The 25318-nt window shown below is 40.3% G+C and overlaps 1 protein-coding gene and 1 long non-coding RNA gene across 2 annotated transcripts in view; one reads left to right on the top strand and one right to left on the bottom strand.

The window, feature by feature from the left end:
- LOC143653976 (uncharacterized) overlaps window positions 1–10093 on the bottom strand; it is a 43527-nt gene extending 33434 nt beyond the window's left edge. Inside the window, exons 1-3 of the long non-coding RNA XR_013161618.1 lie at window positions 9687–10093; window positions 4288–4332; window positions 2340–2463 (exon numbers count right to left, since the gene is read on the bottom strand). This is a non-coding gene — a long non-coding RNA (uncharacterized LOC143653976). The remainder of the gene's footprint in view (window positions 1–2339; window positions 2464–4287; window positions 4333–9686) is intronic.
- PLCE1 (phospholipase C epsilon 1) overlaps window positions 9605–25318 on the top strand; it is a 373498-nt gene continuing 357784 nt past the window's right edge. The window contains exon 1 of the mRNA XM_077125401.1: window positions 9605–9836. The gene's annotated coding sequence lies outside the window, so the exon portion shown is untranslated. The remainder of the gene's footprint in view (window positions 9837–25318) is intronic.

Genomic DNA, 25318 nt, shown 5'->3' with positions numbered 1-25318 from the left:
GGGATCCTGTCATCCTGCCAGAGACCAAGTTTTTATGGATTCCAAAATGCCATGGTCCAGAGATTACTCTCACTACAATACCACTTGTCCTCATATCATTAATCCAAGAGACCTGACAGAACAACTCCCACTATGCATAACGCTCCATTTAAAAATGATATTTTGGCCCATTTTAGATATGACATATTGTGACGGTTCTAAAAGCAATGCATGGTTAGAAAAAGCCAACTTGAGTACTCCCAAACGGATAATGAGACCCTCACTGGAGTTCTATGTGCACTTTTAGGTTATGTTTTCATCTGTGGAAACGTCTGAGACCATGACCCCCACTCTCCCTATGCCTTGTGTGCTTGTTTAAATCTGTCGTATACCCCAGAAAAGCCATGTCCTTTAATCCTCATTCAATATTGCTGGGTAAGAGCTTTTTGATTATCCATGCAGATGTGACCCACCCAATTGTGGGTGACAACTTTTGATTAGATGGTTTCCATGGAGGTGTGTCTCCAGCCATTCAAGGTGGGGTTGCTTACTGGAGCCCTTTAAAAGGGAACCATTTTGGAAAAAGCTTAGGAGACACAAGAGCCCACGCTAGCAGAGACTTTGGAGATGAAGAAGGAGAATGCCGCTGGGGGAGCTTCATGAAAGAGGAAGCCTGGAGAGAAAGCTAGCAGATGTCGCCATGTTTGCCATGTGCCTTTCCAATTAAGAGAGAAACCCTGAATGTCATCAACCTACTTGAACCAAGGTATCTTTCCCAGGATGCCTTAGATTGGACATTTCTATAGCCTTGCTTTAATTTGGACATTTTCACAGCCTTAGTATGTGTACACCAGCAACTTAATAAACCCTTTCTTTTTTAAAGCCATTCCATTTCTGGTATATCACATTCCAGCAGCTTGCAAACTAGAACATCTGGGCATTTCAATGTATAGACAGCGTGTGTCAGGACAACGTGGTTTGGGCCTCTCAGTAGTTCCCTTCAAAACAATGAATCAGAAGTTTCACGATGGATTACCTTACTTAATTTACATTCCCAAGCCAAGCAAATTGCCTAGCAGTGTCACTGATGACAAATAAGCTTCTTTCACTAGACCCCTATTGCCTTAGTTAGGAATTAACACCAATGAAAATATTATTAGAAATTTATCTGCAACACTAGGAAAAAATGAGAAGTCCAATGCAAAGGCTATTGCTGTGCAACGAAAATCCTTAGAATTGTGCTGGCTGAGCAAAGAAGAGTTTATGCTGTCATCAATACTACCTGCAATACTTAAATAAATACTTCTGGGGAAGTTGATACACAGCTACATGAAATAGTCAAACAAGCTATAGGACTCAAAGAAGTAAATTCGTCCTCAAGATTGGTTTTTGATTTTTTAAATTTCAGTCAATTTGTGTCCTGGAATCCTTGGCTCAAAAGAATACTCCAAACATTGGGCATTTCACTACTCATAGTAAACATAATAATCTCACTGGTGTGCTGAATCCTTTCAAAAGTTTTCAATGTACCCAGCCATCTCACCTAATGGTATCTGTCTGCCTAGATCAATAAAAGCACAAAAAAGAACAAAAACACTAACCCATTGACATCTATAGCCTAAATTTAATCACCTAGAGCCAGCAGATGGTAACTGAGAGTGGAGGGCCAAATGAAAATGGAAGAATTGATAAATAAAATTTACTAAGCCCAACATGAAGGTGCTTGTGCTAAGCCCCATGTCAGCAAAACCAAAATCTAAGTTTGTATTTCCTGTAAATGCCCAGCTTTCCCAGAAAACAGAATTTCCTAGAAAGCAGAGCCAATCAGCTATCACCAACTCCCTATTCTTATGCCAGATAGCTTCCTCAATTCTAAGCAAATGTCTGCACTAACCATAGTAGGAAATAGAGTCTGCATTAACCAGGGTTTTGTGGTTTCATCTTACATTTATGACCACAGTTGAGCACTTAATGATGTCTGGCATGTTTCCCTATTCCATGTCCTCTCCCACTTTCCTAAATGAGTATTTCATACCTTCTCTCCCAAACATTTGACACCTCCTCCTCCTTGTTTACTCTCAGATGGTGACTTTGTTTATCATTTCATTATGAAAACAGAAGAAAATTTTCACAAGCTTCTATCATTTCTACCCATTTCCTAGCATCTATACCTGTTCCAGTTTCTACGGCTGGTGTAACAAGTTCCCCAAAATGTGTATCTTAAAAGATGGGCAACATTTATTTTGCTTACAATTCTGCAATTTGGGCAGAGCTTAACAGGGATAGCCTCTATCTTCTTCATTTGCTATGGCTGAGTTGGGCTAAAGACTAGGGACTGGAATCTCCAGAAGGTTACTCACGCATATGTCTGGGGTTGATGCTAACTGTCAGTTAGACTCCTAGCTGGAACTGCCTGTCAGCTGGAACATCACACACATTTTCTCCATGTGGCCTGAGCTTCCTTGCTACATAGTGTCTGAGCTCCTAGAGTGAGAGTTTCAAAGAGAGAAAGCCAAGTGGAAGATGTTTCACTTTCCAGGGCATAGTCACAGTAGCCATTCAACACCACTCCACAGCATTCTATTGGTTAGGAACTAAGTTACTAAGACAGTCCCATATTCAAGAGGGGAAGTATTAGACTCTACTCTTTGGATGGGAGCAGTGGCAAGGTTCTGGAAGAGTTTGCGGGACTGGAATTATTGCTGTGGCTACTTCTGGAAAATAGAATCTGGCTTTCCTCCCATTTCTGTAAGTGAATTGGCTGCACTCCAGTGAAAGGCTGGCCCCTCCACTTGAGCCCTAGATCCTCTAGACTCAGGGACATTCCTACAAAAATCCTTATCTCTTTCTTCTGCATTATCATTTTTCTCTTTCTTCTGGGTCATTCCTATCAACTTGTCAATATGCTATAGTTTCTCCATCCGAAAAAAACAAACAGACCTTCTTGTGACCCCACATTAGTACCAAAGTGAGTGGTTTAGGGCTGCTCTGGCAGCTTTGCTTTCTCTCTATGGGGCTTCCATCTCTGGGTCAAGTCAACTGCCCTAGATCTTGCCAAATCCAGATAATGTGAAAGGAGAAAGGAAATAAAAAACAAGTAGCTTAAACTTTAAGAACATTCTTGGGTATTGCACACTTCCTTTCTGCTTACATACCACTGGCCAGAACCTAGCCATGCCTAATGCAAGGGAGTCTGGGAAAGCAGTCTCAAGCTGGGCAATTGTTGGCCCAGTTAAAAGGGGTGGAGTGGAGGTGTTTCATAAATAAAATATATGGAGAATGGAACTGGAAGGAGATAAGCAGTTTCTTTCACATTTCCTCACCTCTTTCAAGTTTGTATTCACTTGTTACCTCTCAGTGAAGTCATAACTGACCATTTTATTTAAAATTGCAATTCTCCAAGCCCTGCAGCACTTACTGTTTTCCTTCCCAGCTTTATCTTTCACATGCATTTATAATCACCAACTATATGCTTTACTTTTTAAATATAGTTTATTTTCTATCTATCCCTGGCCCAGCTTGATACTGCTTTCCCAGGCTCCCTTACATCTAAGGAATATAAACACCACGAAGGTAGGGATTTTATTGACTATTGTGCTTATTGCTGTATCCCTGAGACCTAGAACACTGCTTGGCATATTGCTCAATACATATTTACTGGATTAATGAATAAAAGGATGGCACGATGATAAGCACTCATAATTATCATCATCATTGATTATTGTCATCATTATTATCTGACAGAAGGAGTGGCTGAAGATGTGAAGATGCATTTAGGATGGTAATTTTTACAACAGGGTTTGAGAATGTTGGCAGCTCTACATGCTGGCAGTAGTGATGGAGAAGTCACAGAGAAACCAAAGAATAGAGATAATCAGTACCAGGGTTCCAGTTGAAGAATCAATGAACCAATTGGCCTGTGAAAACTGGCCTCCACATCCTTCATCTTCCACTTTTGGCTAGTTGGATCAAGTGACAATTCACAACATTTAGGGTCAACTAGAAAGCCACAGCCATTTTCCTAACAAACTTTCTATGTAAAAGTTTGTGGAAAAGGTAACGTCTTTCAAGCAAATATTATTTTCCTTTGAGTTCCATGATTACATCAGAGCTCTCTTCCTCTAAGGAACATTTTGGCCACTAAAAACCAATAAAACCTTAAAAATTACATCTAGAGAAATCTCCAGCACTATGCCAATGCTTTGAGATTCCAGTAGAGCTGAAACCTACACACATATACACACACAAAACCCATTTTAAACTAATTTTTTAGATACGGCATCTTGAGATGGCTTGAGCTGGACCTACCTTTTGCAACTCTGAAACAGGTGTTATAATGAGGTTCCAGAATGTCTAAAGAAAAAAAAAAAGGATAGATTTTCTATCAAAACATTAACAAGATAGTTGTAATGTTCAAAGGATATCATAGTTTTTAAATACCATAAGTATAAATAAGGATGAAGTTCTGCTTTCATTTATTTAATTAATAAATGCTATGTTCTAAGTGCTTCACAGGTTAACTCATTTAATCCTCCCAATAATGCTGTGGCACTAGTATTACCTCCATTTTACAGAAGAGGAAAATGAAGCACAGAGAGGCAACTTGCCCAAGAGTTTACACCTAGGAGGTGGGTTTTGGTGGGATTTCAGCTCAAGTGGCCTCACTTCAGAATCTTCTCCTAGCACTGGCTATAATGAGAGAGTTTTAGAACTCTCTTTCCATACTTCAGATACTGTTCTCTCTGGACACCCTCTCCTAACCACCAACCCTGCAAAGAGGTAATAGAGCTATCTATTACTTTAACAAGCTAGCTCTTTTTCAATAACTTCAAACTGCCTTGGTACTTTTTTTTTTTTTTTTTTTTTAAAGGAAAGACAGAGAGAAGGAAGGAAGGATAGAAGGAAGGAAGGAAGGAAGAAAGGGAAACATTTTTAAACATTTTCTTGTTTTATTGTATTCTGTTTCTCCGTTTTTGTTACATGGGCTGGGGCCGGGAATCGAACCGAGGTCCTCCGGCATAGCAGGCAAGCACTTTGCCCGCTGAGCCACCGCGGCCCTCCCGCCTTGGTACTTTTTAAAAAAATAAATTTTTATTGAGAAATCTCACACACATACAGTCCATCCACAGTATATAATCAATGGCTCACAATATCATCACATAGTTGTGCACTCATCACCATCATCATTTTTTGAACATTTGCATCACTCCAGAAAAGAAATAAAAAGAAAAAACTTATACATCACATACCCGTGATCCCCCCCTCATTGAACACTAGTATTTCAATCTACCCAATTTATTTTTTACCTCTTATTCCCCCTCTATGATTTCTTTATTTATTTCTCCTTATTTTTTTTTTTTTTTTTTTTTTTACATCTGTCCATACCCTGGATAAAAGGAGCATCAGACACAAGGTTTCCAAAATCACACTGAAAAAGCTATATAGTTATACAATTGTCTTCAAGAATCAAGGCTATAGGAACACAGTTCAATAGTTTCAGGTACTTCCTGTTAGCCACTCCAAAGCACTATAAACAAAAAAGGGATAGCTATACAATTCCTAAGAATAACTTCCAGGATAAACTCTCGAGTCTGTTTGAAATCTCTCAGCCACTGAAACTTCATTTTATCTCATTTCTCTCTTCCCTCTTTTGGTCAAGAAGGCTCTCTCAATTCCATAATGCCAGATCCTGGTTCATCCGGGCAGTCATGTCCCATTTGCCAGGGAGATTTACATCTCTAGGAGTCATGTCCTGTATAGTGGGGAGGGCAGTGAAAATTCACCTGGCAAGTTGGCTTAGAGAGAGGCCACTGAGCAACAAAAGAGATTCTCTGCAGGTGATTCTTAGGCATAATTATAAGTAGGCTTAGCTTCTCCTTTGCAGAAATGTTTCACAGGGTCAAACCCCAAGATTCAGGGCTTAGCCTATTGAATTGGTTGTCCCCACTGTTTGAGAGAGTATCAGGAATTCCCCAGATGGGGAGGTTGAATATTTTCTCCTTTCTCCCCAGACCCCCAAGGGGACCTTGCAAAACTTTTTTATTCTCTGCCCATATTTCTCTGGGATATACTGGGGCAACACACTAATCTGTACAAACCAACAAGATCTCCCACTCCATTCAAGATTCCATGTAATTCTGTTGTTCAAATAAACTGACCATACAAGTTAAATTAGATAATGCATTATCAAAAACATAAATTTTGCATCAAATAAAGATCTTTCCCTTTGGTTTCACATAGAAATAGAAGTTTTAAAATATGGAGTATATCATCTTTTACATTGTGTTCTGATATACCTTAGTCCTATGCTCTTAGTCATATCTCTAGTCAAAGTCTGATCACTTTTTCAACTTTTTAAACAGTTGCTGTATGGGGCAATGCTGACTTTCATCACATCAGAGCTCTAACTCTCAGTCTCAGGTATCACATAGATACCTGAAGTATCTGGGAATAATCAGGTTATACACAAATAGCTCAGTATCTTGGAATTTAGAAATAACAGTTACAACTCCTGAATATATGTGGCTACTCTAAAAGCTTACAATCTTAGGTCCTTTACAATAGGCTCCAACCTGATAACCCATGTGCTCGACTTCAGTTCTCGAGTTTGTATATTATAGTTAGTCCCTATGAGTGAGGCATGATAATATTTGTATTTTTGTTTCTGACATGTCATTCAACATACTGTCCCCAAGGTTCATTCACGTAGTTACATGCTTTATGCCTTGGTACTTTGAACCTCACATATGAGATAACTCTGGAAAGCTTGTTTCTGGCTCACTCTTCACTGTCTGAACTGACTAGCCTATTTGCAGGCAGCTTGGAAGCCTGATGCAGTCTGACGCAGTGACTTTGAACAGGAGGAAATGTCAACTCCTTCCTTGGCCTTCGAGGTTACCCAGATGTCTGTTGGCAAATTCCTCTGCTTGGCAATTAGGTGCTGCTTAACAAAGTTCAGTACATTAGTCAATGGTGCCTGTGCTGACCACTCAGTTCCCAACCTAAGGGTTTGTTTATAAATGGGTTAACTGATGGCTGGCTTGCTGAGTGTGGAAAAGGGCCAATCTTTTTTCTGTAACATGTGCAGTAGGGGATGTGGGGGCCTCCTGTTGGCAGCAGCAACCATGTAGTCAGACACCCTCCCCTTCTAAAAAATTACAGGATGTGCAGAAAAAAAAAGGGGGGGGGGAGATGGTTCCATTTCTTACAATATTTGTATGACTTAAATTCCCTGGTCCCCAAATTGATCACTTATGTAGATCAATTTCTACTGAATGGAGACCATTATGTAATAAGCTCAAAGAGATGGGTGCTTTCTTCTGAAATTTCAAACATTGATGAACTATATTTAAATAAAGTATACATGGTTTTATTTCTTACGGCTGTTGATGTTGATTTTTGACTATGCAGGATTATCTTGTATACAAAGATAGATAACTTGGTTTACTGAGGCTGAATTTTCCATGGAAACTGTCCAGTGCTTCACTAATTCGCAGGCTCTTTATCTGACAGTTTTTTTCCCTTCAGATAATGACTGGCAGCAGCCCACTGTGTGAAGGTTATGTGCTGCACTTTTGAAAAAGTCTTGAATGAAACCATTGTTCCACTGAGATGGTCTGGGTGTTTCACTGAACAGAGAGCAGGGTGTAAAAAAGGCACCTTGTTTGCAACTGTTGGCGAGGTTGGAAGTGAATTAAAATCTCCAGAAAGTCTGGGCAGTGCTGTTCAGAGGAGCAATGAACCCTCTGGAAGCACTGTTAGTTCAGACATTCCAATGCAGTGAGGCAGCCTCAGGGACAGGGCTCCCTCCAGTCTCATTTAGAGAGGGATCAAGGGAGTGAGCAAAGGACATTGATCTGGACCTGTTCTCTTTTCAAAGATTTGGAGAAGGTGCCCCTTTCCAGGGAAGGGTCAGCATTGATTATCACAAAGATAACTTTCCCTGCTCAGTGGACCTAGACTCGCCTTGCTTACTAATGGTATAATGACTTATTTGGAGGATTCCTTGTTAACTGCTTATGCATCTACTAGTTTGTAGCAACTGAACTTCTTTACACTTAATTTAAAAAATATATACAAGTCTTTTGGGGTTTCAAGTGATAATGATATTTGATATTACTAGTTTCATTAAGTTAATTTCAAAAGCACAATATAACACTGTATATTAAACAAATAATCCACCTTGTTTATAGTTAATGATGCTTCATTTTTCCTGGTCCCTCCACTTACCTGTACAAGACCGCATAGGCTGAGAGGCTGGAGTAAATGATGACTCTCCATTGCTCTAGCACTAAGACCTCATACTTTTAATGATCAAAGAGTTTCCTTAGAGCTCTCTGCAGAACCTGTCTGAAACCAACTTTCAAAATAAGTGGTAATAATGGCTTTCCTTAAAATTCTTGGGATTAGAAAACACCAAAACAGTTTAAGGACCAGGCTAGTAGATTTGTCTAGTAGGCAGAATTCCTTGATGCTCTCCTGTGTATCCTTGATTCAACCTCTCCTGTGCCCTGGAGGCTTAAAGGAGGGGAGGCCACTTCTGAAACAGACCTAAAACAAAGGCTCAAACTTGGATAGGAGGAAAGGGTGTGTGGGTGGTGATACACCATGTAGATATCCCAAACAGAATTGGAATGGGAGGGACATGTTGGGATGGCCCATCTTGGCTAAGCATGTTGGATTCTAAGCATGGGAATTAGTTTGGAAGGCTGTAGGAGTCAATGAAGATTTGTGCACAGAGTAAAGTTACAGAAAACGAAGAATAACATGGCCATGGTTTGAGAGATGATTTGGCCTAAGGGAGAGGACAGATGGAAGGGGGTATGGGCCATAGGATTTGGCCCTGACTGGATGTAGAAGGAGGGGTCAGACATACAGAAGGGAAGTCCTAGACTAGGTAAAAAAGGAGGAGGAAGATAAGATTTGGCTCACCTAAGACTGGGTATAAAACTTGCCACAGCGGCTAAGAAGGCTCCACTTAGAGCCTGTAGCTTCAGGCAGCTTGGAGTCCGCAGGCCTGAAGGGCCATTAGCAGGAAAAGGGGAATGTACTTCCAGGGCGTGGCACAGTTAAATGAATGAATGACACAACGAATTTGATACTTGGTGCTGCCATTCACTAGAATGACTTTGGTCAAGCCAATAACCCGTCATTCATCATATCAGCCCAGAGTTGAGAGACTGAACTGCGCTGCGAGCTGGCAGCTGGAGGTGTGCGAAGTTCCCGCTCTGTTCGTAGCTGGGCGACCCAGCCGCGCTCTGGCCAGCTCCCGCCTAGGGCTGGACATAGGGCTTGCTCTGGGGGCCTCCCGTGCCGCGGTTGCCCAGGGAGGGCCGGACCAGACTAGGGTCGCACCGCGGGCGGTCGCGGCGGGGGCGGCGGCCGGGTCCGCCCTCCGCGCCCGCCTTCCCCGCGCGGCCGGAGGCCGGGGGCGGGCCCGGCACAGGCCGCTCCCCTGGCGTCCCCGCGGCCTGCGGCGGCGCTCTCAGCTTCTCACCCGAGGCAGGCGGGCGGGCGAGTTCTGGGAAAGCCCGGCCCAGGGCGGGGGCCCGCCGCCGCCGTCAGGACGGCGTGCTTAGCTCGGAGGGCTCGGGGCAAGGGAGCGGCGCCGCGTCGGGTGCACAAGGCAAAGCCGAACGGGCGAGTTCGCCGGGCCTGAGGGGAGGCGCGCGGCGCGCTCCGCCCGGGTCCGCGCCCCGGGCACTTACCTTGGCTCCTGCGGGCTCCCGGGCAGCCGCTGTGCCGCCGACACACCGTAGCGGGGCAGCCTACGCCGCTAGCGACTGGCGCGCAGACGGCAGGTCCTCAGAGGCACGCTGCGGTCGGAGACTCGGTAGTGACTGGCCAGAAGAGGAAAGGTGAGGAAGCAACTTAGCTCCGTTCCTACGGATCGGCGAAGGGCAGAGATGGGCTATTTTTCTTTCAGTCGTGTAGACCCGCTGTGGGGCGCCCCGTCACCTTGTGTACCTGGCGGAAGACTGTGTCTCTACCCACCCTGGGGAGAACCGAGGCAGGCGATTCCCGAGGGAATGGAGGCCAAACATCACATGGGCTTGAGAACACCCTGTGAGGGGTTTCTTCGTGCCTTCAGAATTTTCCCTCAGGGCTTCACGTAATTTTGTGTGAACGGTGTGAAAAGAAGAGAAATATGAGCTCTTTTTGTAGTGGTGTGTAGCAACAGTATTTCAGAGAAGGTGCTCGAGGGCTGGTTCCTGGAGAGATTTATTGACATCAAATCCTAGAAAATACAGTATTGGACTTGGCCCCACTCTAACTGGTAACTGGAAGAATGGCTCTGTCTTTTCTCTCAGTCTTTTAACGCTGTAATGAATGGCTTCTTCCAAAGCAGAAAGTCCTCGGCTGTCGCTGATGTTAAAAAGTGCAGCGTATAATTGCGGTCATCGTCTACTACCCCCCCTCCCCTTGCTGGGTATTTAAGCCTTGAGACATTTGGTTCAACGGACTCAGCCATTTATTCAGTGTGAGGAAAATGCATCATTTAAGGATTTATCGACGTTCTTTTAAATGTTGACCCCCCTGAATACGTGTTAAGTAGAATTCTTTTCATTAGAAAATTTTATTTGCTCACAGCTCCTAACTTCAGTTGCATTATGCGGAATTTGCCTCTAGGTCACTGAGCATGATCAGTGTGCTTCCATGTGTTTTTTTGTAGGAAGCTCTGGTGGAGATGGGTAGGGATAGTATGGAGCCACAGTCCAAAAAAAGGAAAATTTTTGAGAGCTGGTCTTGGAAGATAGATGCCAGGTGTCCTTTAGGTACCTGTACAGGCACCCGGTTGTCATAGGGTAGAGGGTATAGACTATCTCAGGATGTCGTTTGAAGTCAGGTCTTCTTCTCAAATACTTTTCTGAAGAATGCCTGATGACATCGAGGACATTCTTTTCTCTAGTTAGGGTGGCTCTTCCCTCCAATTTACACCACTCTAAATCCTGACCATCCTTCACACTGAGTTTTATTGCTCCTGTGAGGCCTTCCCTGATAACTCCAACCTGAAACAGCTGACCTTCCCATGCCCTGATTTCTGCAGCATTTTACCTTGACTGACCTTTCCCCTCTCTGCCTTTTATGAGAGATATTTGTGTTAACATCTCATTTCCCGGACTGAAAGCAGTCACTGTGGCTTTCTTGGCACAATGCTTGCACCTAGTGCTCTTTAGAAATAAGTGTGGGTCAGTATTTAATGTCAAGAATTTGATTATACAAGGCAAATCTCTATTTTGGAGGAGGCGATCAGAAAGATTTAGAGAAATGTATGATATTTACCATTAGCAATTATCCTCTTTATACCCAGGAGCCATACAAAATACCATCTTTGGTCCATGCCTTTCGACCAGGTAAAAGTGAAATTGGAGTGGAGGGACGTTCTTCCAGGCCTTTTAGTAACATAAGCTCCTTGGATGTGAGCCAAGCTTGACCTTTGTCATTAAAAATTCCATGCTCAGTGGGTTTTTATGAAGCTAGATTCCAATGAAGGTGGTTGGTTTTCTTTTTCTATTTGCATCTGTTCTTAGTCACATTCTTCTCTGGATTTTTGTTTTGTACCTTAAAAATCTTATTTGATGTGCAGTTTGTCACCTATAAAATTGCTAAATGAATAAAGGAAGAATGAAAAGGACTGTGCATGGCTGAACAATTTTCCAAAGCAAAGAGAAGGAAAGATTTCCCATGCCTGGGCAAGTGGAGGGATTTGCTTGGAGCGAGGTCATTCTGCATGTGTTTATTGCTTTCCACACACCTGGCTGACAAACAGCTCATATAGGATATAGGACAACAAATACTTCAGTTCCAGCTCCTTCCTGGGCTACCTCTGTTGTGAAACATAAAAACAAAACTGAGCTTATGGATTCAGAAGAAGAAGCAGTGAAGAAGTCAGAAAAAGTGAAACTACTTTGAGTCTTGAATTTGATCAATTTGCTTTCCTCCCTACATTTGGTTGAATTCTTGGTGTTGAGCAAGTGTGAATTTGGTTGAGGAAAAGGAAGGCAAGATATTGAGGGAGTTAGGGCTCCTGGAGCCATGGCTGGTAGGTACTGATGGGGGTTTAAGGAAGCCTGTGGTTCAGCGATGTAGTGTTCCAAAGAGGAGAGTCAGAGATGGGGAGGGGTAGGGAAAGAAAGAAAGAAGATATCAAAGATGTACTTTGCCATAGACCAGCCATGGGGCCTGGAAAAGAAGAGAAAATTCTCTCCACTATTATGTGGTCCTCTCTACTCCCTGGATGTAGAACTCAGACTTGTTTTTATTAATGCTATAATTCATCTGTGTTATCATTTAAACAAGTTTTCATAGGCAAAATTGAGAGCCCAGGTCTTCATAGCTGCACTGTCCATTATCGTAGCCACAAGCCGCATGTGGATATTTGCATTTCTATTTAAATTAAATAAAATTAAGTAGGTATATTTCAAGTGCTCAAAAGCTATATATTGTCAGTGACTGCTTACTAGACAGCACACACAAAAAATAGTATATTTCCATCATGGCAGAGAGACTTGCCCTGGAGTATTGTCTCAAAGGACTAAAACCTGTTAAACTCCAAGGTGCTGTTCTCCACAGCAAAATTAAGCATAAATTAAAAGTTGCAGTGAACTAAGCCAGACCGAAAAGGACAATATTATGTGATCTCACTGATATGAAATAATCAGATTAAGTGTATTCATAGAGTTAGAAACTAGAATACAGGCTACCAGAGACCAGGGTGAGGGTAGGTAATGGGCACTTAATGCTTAATTGATACAGATTTCTGTTTGGGGTGATGGAAAAGTTTTGAGAATGGATAGTAGTGTTGGTAGCACACCATGGTGAATGTAATTAACAGTGCTGAATTATGTTATTTGTGGTAAAAGCTGAAATTTTAGGTTGTACTTATGTTACTAGACTAAAAATTTAAACAAAAATACCTGTTTTATAGTCCCTCAGCAAGTCTGTTTACATGAAAACAGTAGTGGTAGTAGTAATAGTGGTTATTGGTGACACTTATATAGTGCTTAGTACTTGCTAGCATTTTACATCTATTAACTCATTTAATGCCTACAACAACATTAGCTAGTAAGTACTAGCAATCTGTTTGTTACCTCTTTACTTGCAATTCCAAAATCCTGAAAACTGTATTTTTCATAAGTTTGGCCATGAAACTTGATCTGAACTGGTGTGAGGGTATTATAGTCTTTATTTTTCTCACCTGGTGAGAACTATGCATACATTTTTTTACTTTAGAAATAATGGGCATGTTCAATTTTCTGCAGATCCCACTGGGGTGTGATGTAATATATGATATAGGCACTGACTTTTCTTTTACAAAATCCAAAAAAACTTTCTGAATTACAGTTGGCACCACAGATTTTGGATAAGGGAGTATGGACCTCCATTATTATGCCGTATTGAAGATGGGAAAACTAAGGCACTGAAAGGTTAAGTAATTTGTGTAAAAGTCACACAGCAAGGAAGTTTCAGAACCAGAGTTTGGTTAAAGTAGGCAGGCTCCAGATTCCATTTTCTTGACTACTGTGAACCTACATCCCCCTGGGCTTATCACCCCAATCAAATGACTGGGCCTTTTCCCACTGTCTGAAACCAATTAGCTATAACTCAGCCCATTAGGAAGTTTCAAATACGGCTGTTGCTAAATTGTTTAATGGATGAGGTTTCAGAATGCTATGAATAGTTAAATTATTATGTATAACTGGGTGTTTAGTTTGCTCCTTTTCACCTTGTATCAGCCACACTTGGTTTTGAGCCATTCCCTATATGAGAACGGTAGGAAAGGATGTTATTCCTTCTGGGTGCTGGTAAAACCACTGAGCCCTTGTTGAAGCCTGGGACACATGGGAGCTTGCATGCTCTTAACTTTTGTGGGGAAGAGTGTGGGGTATGGTTAGATACTGCTCTAGACTAACAGCTGAGCTATAGAAGGAGCTGTTCTGGGGCCTCATGGGGTTTCTGAATCTTCCTGGTATGGTTTCACACGTTCCAGATCAATCTGACTCAGTTGGGAAGTTAGCTGAAACTTCAGGGCTGGCCTGATGTGGGGAATGGACTTTTTACTTTTCCTCCCCATGTAATTGCAGACCTAAGTAATTTCTTCTTGGCTTTTTGGTCCAAACCCACATCTAAGAAAATTCTTGGGTAACATCAAGGGTCCTACGTTGAGCATGAGAAAATATTTTAGACGCTCCACTATTTCCGTGTACCTTTTGGCATGGACTCTTCAGGGCCACCATCTTTCTGCGTCCAGGGACCATGTGTAACTTTAAACCCTACCCACATATAGAGCCCCAGTTATGGCTGTATTATGTGGGTAGGGCTCTTGGTCAAAAGCAAGGACTCTAGAATCAGACTTACATTGGAGAACATAGGCTTTGTCACTTACTAGCTGTACAACCTTTAGAAAAGTGAATTAACTTTTCTGTTAAGTAGTACTAATAATACTAATTTTATAGGACTCTGAGGCTTAATGAGATAATTAACCTAAAGCACTTTATGTAGTGCCAGACACATATTAAGTGCTCAAAAAGTTAGCTACTAATATTTTTCTTCCCTCTGGGCCTACCTGAATTTTGCCAGGTTGTAAATTTTAGACTTGGAGAAGGTGTATAGGCTGAAAGATGGCCTACCCAGAAATATCCTCATCCTAATCCTGTAACCTATGAAGAAAATGTTGTTTTACATGACAGAGGGTCATTCCATGTGATTAAATTATGAATTTTGAGGTTGGGAGATTATCCTGGGTTATCTGGGTGGGCCCACTTTAATCACGGGCATTGTTACAAGAGAGAGGCGGGATGATCAAAGTTGATATTGGGAGTTTGAGTGATGTGAGGAAGGGATCCAGAGAACCATAGATGGCCTCCTGAGGTTGAAAAAGGCATGGAAATTATTTTTCTCCTAGGTCGCACTGAAGGAATGTAGCCCTGCCACACCATTTTGCATGTCTCACTTTCAGAGCTCTACCGTAATTCATTTGTATTGTTTAAGCCACTAAATTTACGGTAATTTGTTACAGCAGCAATAGGAAATTAATACAGCATGGAAAAGGAAGAAGAAAATGATCAGGAATGAAATTAAAGTCGCCAAAATAAAAGCCAGGATTTAGTGAGAATTTACTCTGTGCTTGGCACTAAGTATTTTATATATACCTTTGTTTAATCCCGTAACAGCCTTCTGAAATTGAGGCAATTGAGAGGTTAAGTAACTTGCCCAGGGCTACCAATCGGTATGTGGTAGGACCAGGATATGAACCCATTCTTAAGCATTACCCAGCACTGCTCCCAGATTTAGGCATTTCTGTCTCTTGAGTCCAACAGTATCAAGCACTGGATGGTATGTAATTGTATGTAAAGAAGAGGCATTACTTGAGTCTGCCAGGAGGGCAGTGTAGTTGTTCTTTTCCCCCCAAAATATCGGTTATTGAAGTACTTGGTAGGTTTTTGCTATTCTTATCTCATGTAATATGTCTGGACAGCTTGGACTGGGGAGGACGCTGGCTTTGGGAGCAGTTCCTGTGTTGGCCTCCCTCTCTCGCTCCCACCTCTGTTCCTCCAGCCGCCTCACTTGCTCACCACAGACCGCTGGCCCTGGCGCCCCGTTGGCTCTGCTTCCCACCTCTGCCTGTTTATTGGATTTGCCTCATTCCTGACTCTCAGCTCCAGTCCTGAATTCCACCTCCTTCTGGCCCCTCAAATGCTCAAATCTGAGATGTGTGATCTCAGAGCCTAGATGTGTGAGGTACTCTGTGACTGCTAGTGGGGCTTTATTCCTCCCTTTTTCCTTGAGTGTAGCTGTTGTTGAATTTCCAGGAGTCTCTGGGGCCTCTGCAGGGTGCAGGAGATGCTGGGAGATGGAAATCTCAGCCCTCCACCTTGCTTCTACCAGAGCAGCCCTCTTATTTGTTTTATATACTGGGATTCTGCTTTGGATTTTGCATGGAAGGAGGCTATATATTAAAGAGACAAAGAAAGAGTTTGAAAAGAATTAAATTCAGTTACTACTATACGTAGCAAATATGATCTTCAGCTCACAAACTTGAATGTGCAAGAAATAAAACTTTCTGTATTTTCTCTAATCCTGTTTTACTAGTTTGGAATTTGGATCCACAATGTTTGGATTTCTTTACATCCTGACTCCAGTACCTAAAATCTGTGTGACTTTGTATAAAGTACATGGCCTGTTGGATCCTCAATTTCCTCATCTGCAGAATGAGAAGAGTACTGGTAGTACCTGATACATTGTTGTGAGAATTAAATGAGATAATCCATGTAAAGGGTTTAGAACAGTACCTGAATTCAACAAACATTCGCTGTTATTGTGATCATTTTTATTACTTTTATTTGAGTCCCCCTATGGAGTGGCAGAAAAGAATTTAACCTATTCTCTTCTTGCTCTCTAGTAGCAGTGAAGCTGGGGGTATCATGTGGGTGCTGTTCCTCTCTCCTATCATGGTTGTAACTAAAATGCTCACCATCACTGACCACAGCCTCCAGGGGTGCAATGACACTGGGTTGCTTTTCATGGATGTGGCAGCTACACCACCTTGAGTTCTCTGGGGCAGTCTCAAGACCTACAGACTTCCTCCTTTCTTTCCTTCCCTCCCTCCTGGGCTGGGATAGAAAGGGTAGAGGGAAACTCCAATTCTCTTGCTTTGCAACTAAAGTTTTGGTAAATAAGACAGTCTTATCCTCCTGAATCCTTTCCCTGTACCCTTAGGGCTTCCATTTTGGAAACAAAAGCCTGGAAGACTCTCAGGCTCATTCTCCTTTGCCTGCTGCCTCATCATAACCTGAGCAGTGAGCACGGCTTGCTATTTTGGTAAATAAGGGAAAGATACCAGGAGTAAACAAAACAAAACTATGTACTTCAGCATAAACATGGTGGCTAACATTGAAGAGGTATTCATCAAAGGATACTGACCACTGTCATTATCAGTCATAATGGACCAAAACCAGTTTATCTCTCTCTACTCAGTGTTGGCATTGCTGCTGGCTGTTCATGCATGGGATAATGTGCTTTTGTGGGGTGGCCCCAGTGAAGTGCGCTCCATTTATAAAAATAATGGAAGGTCTCCTTCAGGTGGGCCTTATTGTATGTGCGTAGATGAGCTTTAACAAAACACAGCCAGCACTTGTATATCTTTATCATTCTGTATAAAAATGGCTACATTATAATATTAAAATAGTAAGGCTGCCATTTTCAGAATTAAGGAAGAGGCAGAGCCAAGGAGAAACTGTTTTGATGACTTCATTTTAAGTTTAAACTGTATAATATCACTGACTATGGAAAATCCAGGGAATGGAAAAAAAATCATTGGGAAAATACATGTGACCAAGTATATACTATACACATCTGGGATTAAGATATCATATAACACAGTTTAATTTGGATATCATTGGAGTTGTTTCAAGTTACTGTCATTGCTAAAGAAAGTTTTAGTGTATTTGTTATTATTAATAATACAAACTCTGATTTCATTGAATACGTTTTTCACCCGTGAAACGTTTGCCTGGAAGAATTTAAAGCCCTTTCTTAATAGCCTGTTTTGTCAATTTTAGAGAGATGGATAAAACTCACAGAAGTTAAATACTTTTGGCGTAAAATTGTATTCCTCTTTTTTCCCCAAAGGCAGAATGAATTTGGATGATGGTTCAGAGTCTCAGCCTCATATTTGGTCCTCTGCAGTTTTATTAACTGCTGGAATCTGAGCTGATTCCTTTCCCCTGCTCAGCCGGCTAATTTGTCGCTAACTTAGCCTGGTTTGCTGAGTGCGCAAGGGTTTTTTTTTTTCCTTCCCTGTGGCACGGTTTTAAAATTCACAATGGTGGGAACTGGTAAACCTAGAGGTAGTTTTGAGAGAAGCATGCTTAATTATTTTTTGACCCTAAGAAGAAGGCATGAACTTCTTAAGCTATGTATAGAAGCTATATAAAATTGTGAAAAAGAATATCAGAAAGTGAATTTCATGTACTTATAGCAACATACCAGTCCGAAAATCTTGCATCTTCTCTCTGTGGCATCCCTTAGATCTAGATCTTTGCCCTTTGCTGAGAGTGGCCTAGGCTCCACCAAGTCCTGGAATGGCTTGACAACAGGTGAAGCATGTTCTCGTCGCAGGCAGGCAAGCCCGGATCAAATTAGTCACAGCGGATAAGAAAGTCGGCATGTTTATTTCTGGCATTCTGTGTATTTCTAATGTACTGTCACTATCTAAGGCAGCCAGGTCTAAAATATGTCACCTATTAAAAAAAGACATTAGAATTTTAAAAGGAACCTTTCATCCAAAACATTATTTTAACAAATCAAATCTTATATTTTACCTGTTAATATAGACATTCTCCATCTGTTTATGATGGATTTATTAATTTGATTATATACTGTTTTGTCCAATAATTAAAACAGACTGAAATAAAGAAGGGAAATGGTTCTTGTTCGGCCCTCTGGCTTTTATGGTTGATGGAACTGGTCTCCTAAAAGGCTCAAGGATTAGCCTAAAGCTGCTGGCTGAGGATCCGCAGAATTGGTACTTTTGTTTTCTTGTTCTTGTGTTTTTCAAACAAAAACAACATCATACCATAAATATGTAATGCACAGTTTGGGTCCTGGATTCCTCGCTTATCATTCCACCATGAAGATGTGCATAGGCCATCAAACATTTCCAAATCTTGATTTCAGTGGCTGGATCGTGTTTTACTATGTGGTTCTATAGATACTGGAAGCTCTGATTTAAAGGAGAAAAAATATCATTATTTGTGGAAAATATAATTCTCTAGAAAGCCCAGGAGAATCAGCTAAAAAAATTAAGTTGACTAAATTTCTTTAGAAGTCATTTAGAAGTAAATGAATAAGTAAAGGATTAATACAAAGATGTATAGATGGCATTCCTCTATTGTGGAATGTTTAGCCTTTTGTTCCCTGTTTTTTTCTCTATTTAAATAACTCTTCATTGTCCATATCTCTAATACTTTTTTTAGCTTAGGGTCCTGGAAGTGGAATTAATAAGTCAAAGGATGGATCTTGTTGCAAGGCTCCTAATACATATTACCAAAGCACTCCTTGAAAATGTTGTGACAATTTGCATTTCTACTATAATGATCTAGAGCCATCTTTCCAGTGTACTTTCCCCAGTTTGTGGTATATCTCTTTTATTTTTGCCAGTTTGATAAGCAAAACAGTATTTCGTAATTTGAATGTGCATGTGCATTTCTTTGGTTACTAGTAATGAAAAACATTTTTATGTATTATTGATTTGCTTTTTCTTGGTAAATTATTTAATCGTGTTTTTTGCCCATTTTTTTTTAACTTGAGACCTCTTGATGAACTGAAGATGTAGCATCTCTTTGTCATATTTTTGTGTAACTATTTTTCCTATCGTTGTTGTTTTGATGCTCTTTCTCAACTAGCATTCTTTTCTGATTACAAAACAGTATAAGTTAATCATGGAAAATTTGACAAATAGAGACAAGCGTAATAAAGAAAAACTTTAAAGTACCTGCAATTTTACTGTCTAGAGTAGTCAGGGCTTACTAGCATTTGATGCTTAGCTTTCTAAATTTTATTCTTTTTCTTTTTCCAAATTGGGATCATCCTGTCATGTTTCATAACTTACTTTTTCACCTAACATTTTTCCTTATAAGTGGGTTCTGTCTATCCCTATTATGAGACTATAATTATATGCAAATATTAAAATTCATGTTTTTGGAATGTTATTTTTTAACGTACAGAAAATTGTCATTTTTATGTGGCTAGATATATCTATGTCCTCCTTCATTATTTCTTCTGTGGCCTTTAAAATTAGTCTTATCCACAATCTGAGATGAAGTTTTTTAGCTTTTAAGTCTTTTAGCTACACATACATTTTTTAATAAATAATTAATTTTCCTTCTTTATTTATTGGTTAATCCTAGACAATTCCAAATAGATTTACTTGGTCACATATCAAGGTTATATATTCTAAAGGTAGGTTTTAGCTCTAACTTATCTGGCTGTAAATTCTTGAATGATTACCATGTAATTTTAATTATTTTAGCTTAATTATTTATTTATAAACTTATGTATAATAAGTTTACAGGATGAGTTCCTTTTCATTATGCTTCTTCAATTTTTACTTATTTTTTCCTTGTTTATTCTTACAAATCAAATTTTGAGACATCTTGCTAAAGACTCAAAAATCCATTAGGATTACAAAAATATCTCAGTCAGTTTTTATGGTATTCTTTGTATTAATCCTTTACTTATTCATTTACTTCTAAATGACTTTTAAAGAAATTTAGTCAACTTAATTTTTTTAGCTGATTCTCCTGGGCTTTCTAGAGAATTTTATTTTCCACAAATAATGATATTTTTTCTCCTTTAAATCAGAGCTTCCAGAACTGATTTTAGTGGAAATGACTTTTGTTTTTACTAGTAAATATGATATTGACTTCTGATTTAAAATAATTTAAATCACTTTGAGGAAGTAGTTTCATATTTCTGGATTAAAATAAACAATGACAGTAAACTCATGAAAGGGCTTTGAATTTTACAAAATGCCAAAAAAATAACCTCTGTAGTGATTGTATGGTTTTTCACATTTGACTTACTCATGTGTTATGTTAAAATTTCTTATCATTAAGCTGTACTTGTAGTCTTGTTGTGATAGTTTATTATGTTACTAATGAATTATATTTCTAAAATAGATATATTAATTTAGAATGCATTTTAGATTTTAATTTTTTAAGTCCAAAAAAAGGATTACTTTGGATTTAAAGAAGAATTAGCTCTGTTTTAGCCATGGCCATCAAAGGCAAATATTGAAATTAGCTGCTGCTCCTCAGTATGCACAGATTGAATTCCAGGGAGAACCCCTACCATTTCCCTAGAATGAAGGGGCAGCTTCAGAAAGAGCATAGGGCTGGGGCCCTGTGAGAATAGAGTGCCCACTATGGATTGGTTAATTGGGTCTTGTGCTGTTGTAAAAAATTCACTGTTAATCAAGCATAACCTCTCAATTTACACCCACTGCAAGCTGAAAATGGAATGCTTGTTTTTTTAAACTGGGACACCCTCATTTCTTTATGCTCATCACAAAATAGGCAGCGTTGAGGGCTAGGTACCCTCCTTTTCTGGGGTGAAGGGATGTTAAACAGAAGTGCAGTAAACCTGAAAGCCAGAACTGCGGTAAATAAACCTGAAAGCCAGGATGTGGGCCGCATCATTAGCATGAAGTCCAGTAGTATTCAAAGTCATTGCCCAGTTTTAGTTCAGGCAAAAGATTTGAAAAAAAAAAAAGGGACGAATGGTTTATAGAAAGGGAGATGGGCTTTTCAGTCCAGTCCATACTTATTTACTGAGGCATTCTTATGTGTCAGGCTCTATGCTGGCTGATGGGGGCGCTAGTGACTAAGTTCCCTGTGGCTTCTACCCACCTGTGCTTCTATCCTTAGGACAGTGCCGGTGAGAAACCTGACAATTCCCTAATTCTGTGAAACAAGATGTTACTAACTCTCTCCCTTTCTCAATATTTTAGACTTATTGTTTTAATTTGTAGGAAGGGCAGTTTAAAACATCTAAAGTGAGGAATTATGTATAAGGTTTTTAATGCAACAATATTTTATTTAAAAGTCTTGGTTAAAATTCTGTTACTTGACTCATGGGAAAGGGACTTCTATTGCTACTGCTTGGTGTTCTCCCAAGTCAAACATTTTCATCCTGATTTCTTCTTTTCTAAAGAAATTTCTTTTCAATTTGAAGAATTTTGGAAGCTAGGGCTGCTGGGGCTGAAGGCAGTCCATTCCACAGCATAGACTAGAATGCACAAGGAAAAGCAGCAAATGCTCATCTTGTGACCAGTTCTACTTGGTGCAGAGGCTCAGGGGGAAACTTGGACAAATGCCCAGGGCTTTGTTTGCTGTTGCACTAAGAAAGGCATTCAGGTTCATCTGGAGTAACTAGTTCATATAAATGAAATGCTCAACTATTGATTTACTGCTTTATTACTCTTTTTGAAATGAAGTACTTTTGGTTGGTTCTGTAAAGATAATGTTTACTGTGCTTCTAAATTCAGATGTAGGTCATGCCACTGAAGATCTCGTGGTGCCTTTAGGGTGATTGGGCACAAATATCTGAAATACTCCATATTGTTACCAAGAAATGTCTCAACTGTTAAATGGCATGAATCCAGGAGAGGGAGCTCTGGACTGGAGTTTTCTGGTGTAGAGGGAAGAGCTTGTATAAGGTGGGGTTTGACTTGATGGAAAGGTATTCCTGCTTGGAGAAGAGGTGAAGTAATCCTTGAAGAATGCTTGTTCACAGGAGAGTATTACTAGGGGAGCTGGATAGGGTCTCCTGTGAGCTCTTCTGTTTCCTTGTTTTGCCCTGCATGTATGTTGGGGTTCCACCTCTGCACCAGTGACTACAGATCTCTCTGCACCTTGCTCCTCACACCTGAGCTACAGATCTGCATATCCAGCTGTTTATCTCACATCTCCCCCGAAGTAGTCCCATACTGAATTCAATCTTTTCCCAAGCCTATTTATCCCATGGTCCCTATCTCAGTGAATTGAACCTTTATTGGCCTCCTAGCTAAGACTAAGACATTTCAACTTTCTGAGGCCAGCCCCACCAAGTCCGTGATCCTTAGTATTTGGGGTTTTTCATTCCCAGTACTCAGCACACTGTTAACTTCCATTATATCCCTCTTTCCCAATAGAATAGATGCTCCATAAAGCCAAAAGCAGGGCTTTTGTCTGTTCATTTCTGTTATCTCCAACTCTATTATAATATTGCTCTTCCACAAAGGTGTGCAATAAATAATTGTCAGTTGATTGTATGAATGGAAATTCCTTTCCATTCTAACTCCTAAGTATCTCTTTAGTCAAGCAGGCTCAGATTTGAAATCCAGCTTTGCTATCTATTAGCTTGGTGAGATCAATTAAACTGATTAAAAACAAAACAAAACTAGTGAGATAATTTTGTTTTACAGATGTACAGGTTAAGCTATTTTAAATCTCTCTATGCCTCCTTTTTTTTTTTCCTTTTCATGGACAGGCATTGGGAATCGAAGCTGGGTCTCCAAGATGGCAGGTGAGAACTCTGCCTGCTGAACCACTGTCGCACTGCCCTCTAAGCCTCCATTTTTGAATCTGTAAAATGGACATAATTATAGAACCTATTTCACAGAGCTGTGGTGAAGATAGAGTGAAAACGGGGAGGTGAAACATTTATTACTGTGTTTTGACACGTGGTATAGTTTGGAAGGCCTGCAGTGCAGGTTAAGAGGTGGGTGCTTCATCCTTTGGAAGGTGAATATCCATGAAAGGTTTCCAAGTGTGTGATAGAAAGAACATGAGCTCTGGAGTTAGGCAGATATGGGTTCAAATAAAAAACTTGCCACTTAATAGGTATGAGGCTTTTCACAAGTTACCCAGCCACTCCCCATCTCAGCTTCAAAATCTCTAAAATAGAGATAACAATACTTATTACCAGGAATTCTTGTAAGCTTGTAAGGTATAAACAAGATTGGTATATGAAAAGTACTTTGCAATTAAAAAAAAATTGTTAAGTTCCTTCCCTTCCTCCAGTGATAAGCTCTGGGTTCCCATGGAAAAGATCTATGACCAGAGCCTTAGGCTTGGCTTAGCCCAATTTAACATTTTATCAGATACTTGAGTGAAGATATAAAGCCATGTTTCCCAAATTTGCAGATGACTCAAAGCTGGGAGGATAGCTAGTTCAATTGATGATGGTTCAAAATGATCTCGGTTCAAAATGACCTCATCAGGCTGGAATGTTGGGCCTTCACCAAATGGGAAGTTGGACATTTAGTGGGTAGATAAAAACATTTAGGGACAAGGAAATCACATAGAAGGCTGTTCTACTGTTCAGGAGACAGGTGGAAAGGATGTAAACTGGGTGGTATCAATGGCAACAGAAAGAACTTAATGCTTGGAAGGAACCTTTCAGAAAAATCGCCAGACCATGGCAACTGACTGATATTTGTGGGGTAAAGATGTGTGGGTAAGAAGGGCTAGAGAAGACTCAGAAATTTCTTTTCTAGGTGTCTGGGAAAAGGAGGTGCCATTTGACAGGATGGAGGAAGTTAGAAGAAAGCTGAATTGGGTAGGGAGGGACGGCATGAGTCTGGTTTTGTACATGGTGCATTAGCTCCACCCAACAGGAAGTTGGAAAAATCAGAACTGTTGCTTGTTGGAGAGGCTATGTCTGAAAAGAGGTATTTGGGAGTCATCCACATAGAGGTGATAGTTGAAGCCGTGGGTGTGAGGCGATGGGATGGCCAAGGAGTGGCCAGTGCTGTTCAGAATCATTAACATTGTTGGCTGTAGCTTGAGATAAGCAGGACAAACAAACCCTTGCCCAAGTGGGAACTAGTTCTACTGCCTTCCTCTGGCTTTTTAACTCACTAAAAGCAAAGAGCTACAGCATGAAAAATCTCATATAATAATTTCAGGTTTTTAAAAATTATTCTTGATTTTTTTTAAAGGCATATATGTAATACATGAATTCATTCTTGTTTATAAAGAATGTAAAACTACATATTGAGTAAAAGTCCCCATTAATCCCCTTCCTTCCAATTTCTTCTTCAGGAATAATCACTGTTAATGAGTTTGGTGGGTATTCTTATGGGCTTTTCCCTATGCAGTTATATAGTTTTATATAAACCCACATGAAGATAGACATTTATTTTCATTTTGGATATGTGGTTTTGTTTTGTTTTATATAAATGAGCTCAAACTATATATTTTGTTCTTCAATTTATTTTTACTTTTTGAAAATGTAACAATATACCTTGAGAATCCTCCCAGGTAAATTTATCTAGATCTAAGCCAAAAACTGTTTTATAATATTCTTTGGTATGAATTACATGTTTTATTTAATCTTTCTCCTATTGATGGAATGTACCTTGATTCCAACTTTTTCATCTGTTCATCCTACAGGTATTTATTGCTTTCAGCATGTAGGAGATTGCTGAGCAGAGACCAGTATATGCTGGTAAATAGTAAGCCAGGAGTTTACAAGTTAACTGGGCCAACAAGGTGAAAGAATGTAAGAAAGGAGGCAGAAAATGCTGTTAGTCAGATGCTGTAGTGGCTGGGAAAGGAGACCTTATTTATTTCAGGAATGCAGAAATAGATGAGAGAAACTCAGCTACTTTCCTAGGTTTTGCAGGATGGAAAGACAGATGGGTGATTGAGGTGAACTCTGATTACTGCTTCTTAGTGTGTGACAGTTCCTATCCCACCCCATTCCCTCAGGGGTCAACTACTAATAAGGCTTTGGCAGCTTATGACAGAGAATTTCTGAGTTGGACTCAGCCACTCACTGTGTTCAATCTTGC

The sequence above is a fragment of the Tamandua tetradactyla genome, chromosome 13 (genome assembly GCF_023851605.1).
Source record: "Tamandua tetradactyla isolate mTamTet1 chromosome 13, mTamTet1.pri, whole genome shotgun sequence".
Taxonomy (NCBI): domain Eukaryota; kingdom Metazoa; phylum Chordata; class Mammalia; order Pilosa; family Myrmecophagidae; genus Tamandua; species Tamandua tetradactyla.
Note: the sequence above shows the minus strand (reverse complement) of the source record. Positions and strands in the feature narration are given on the sequence as shown.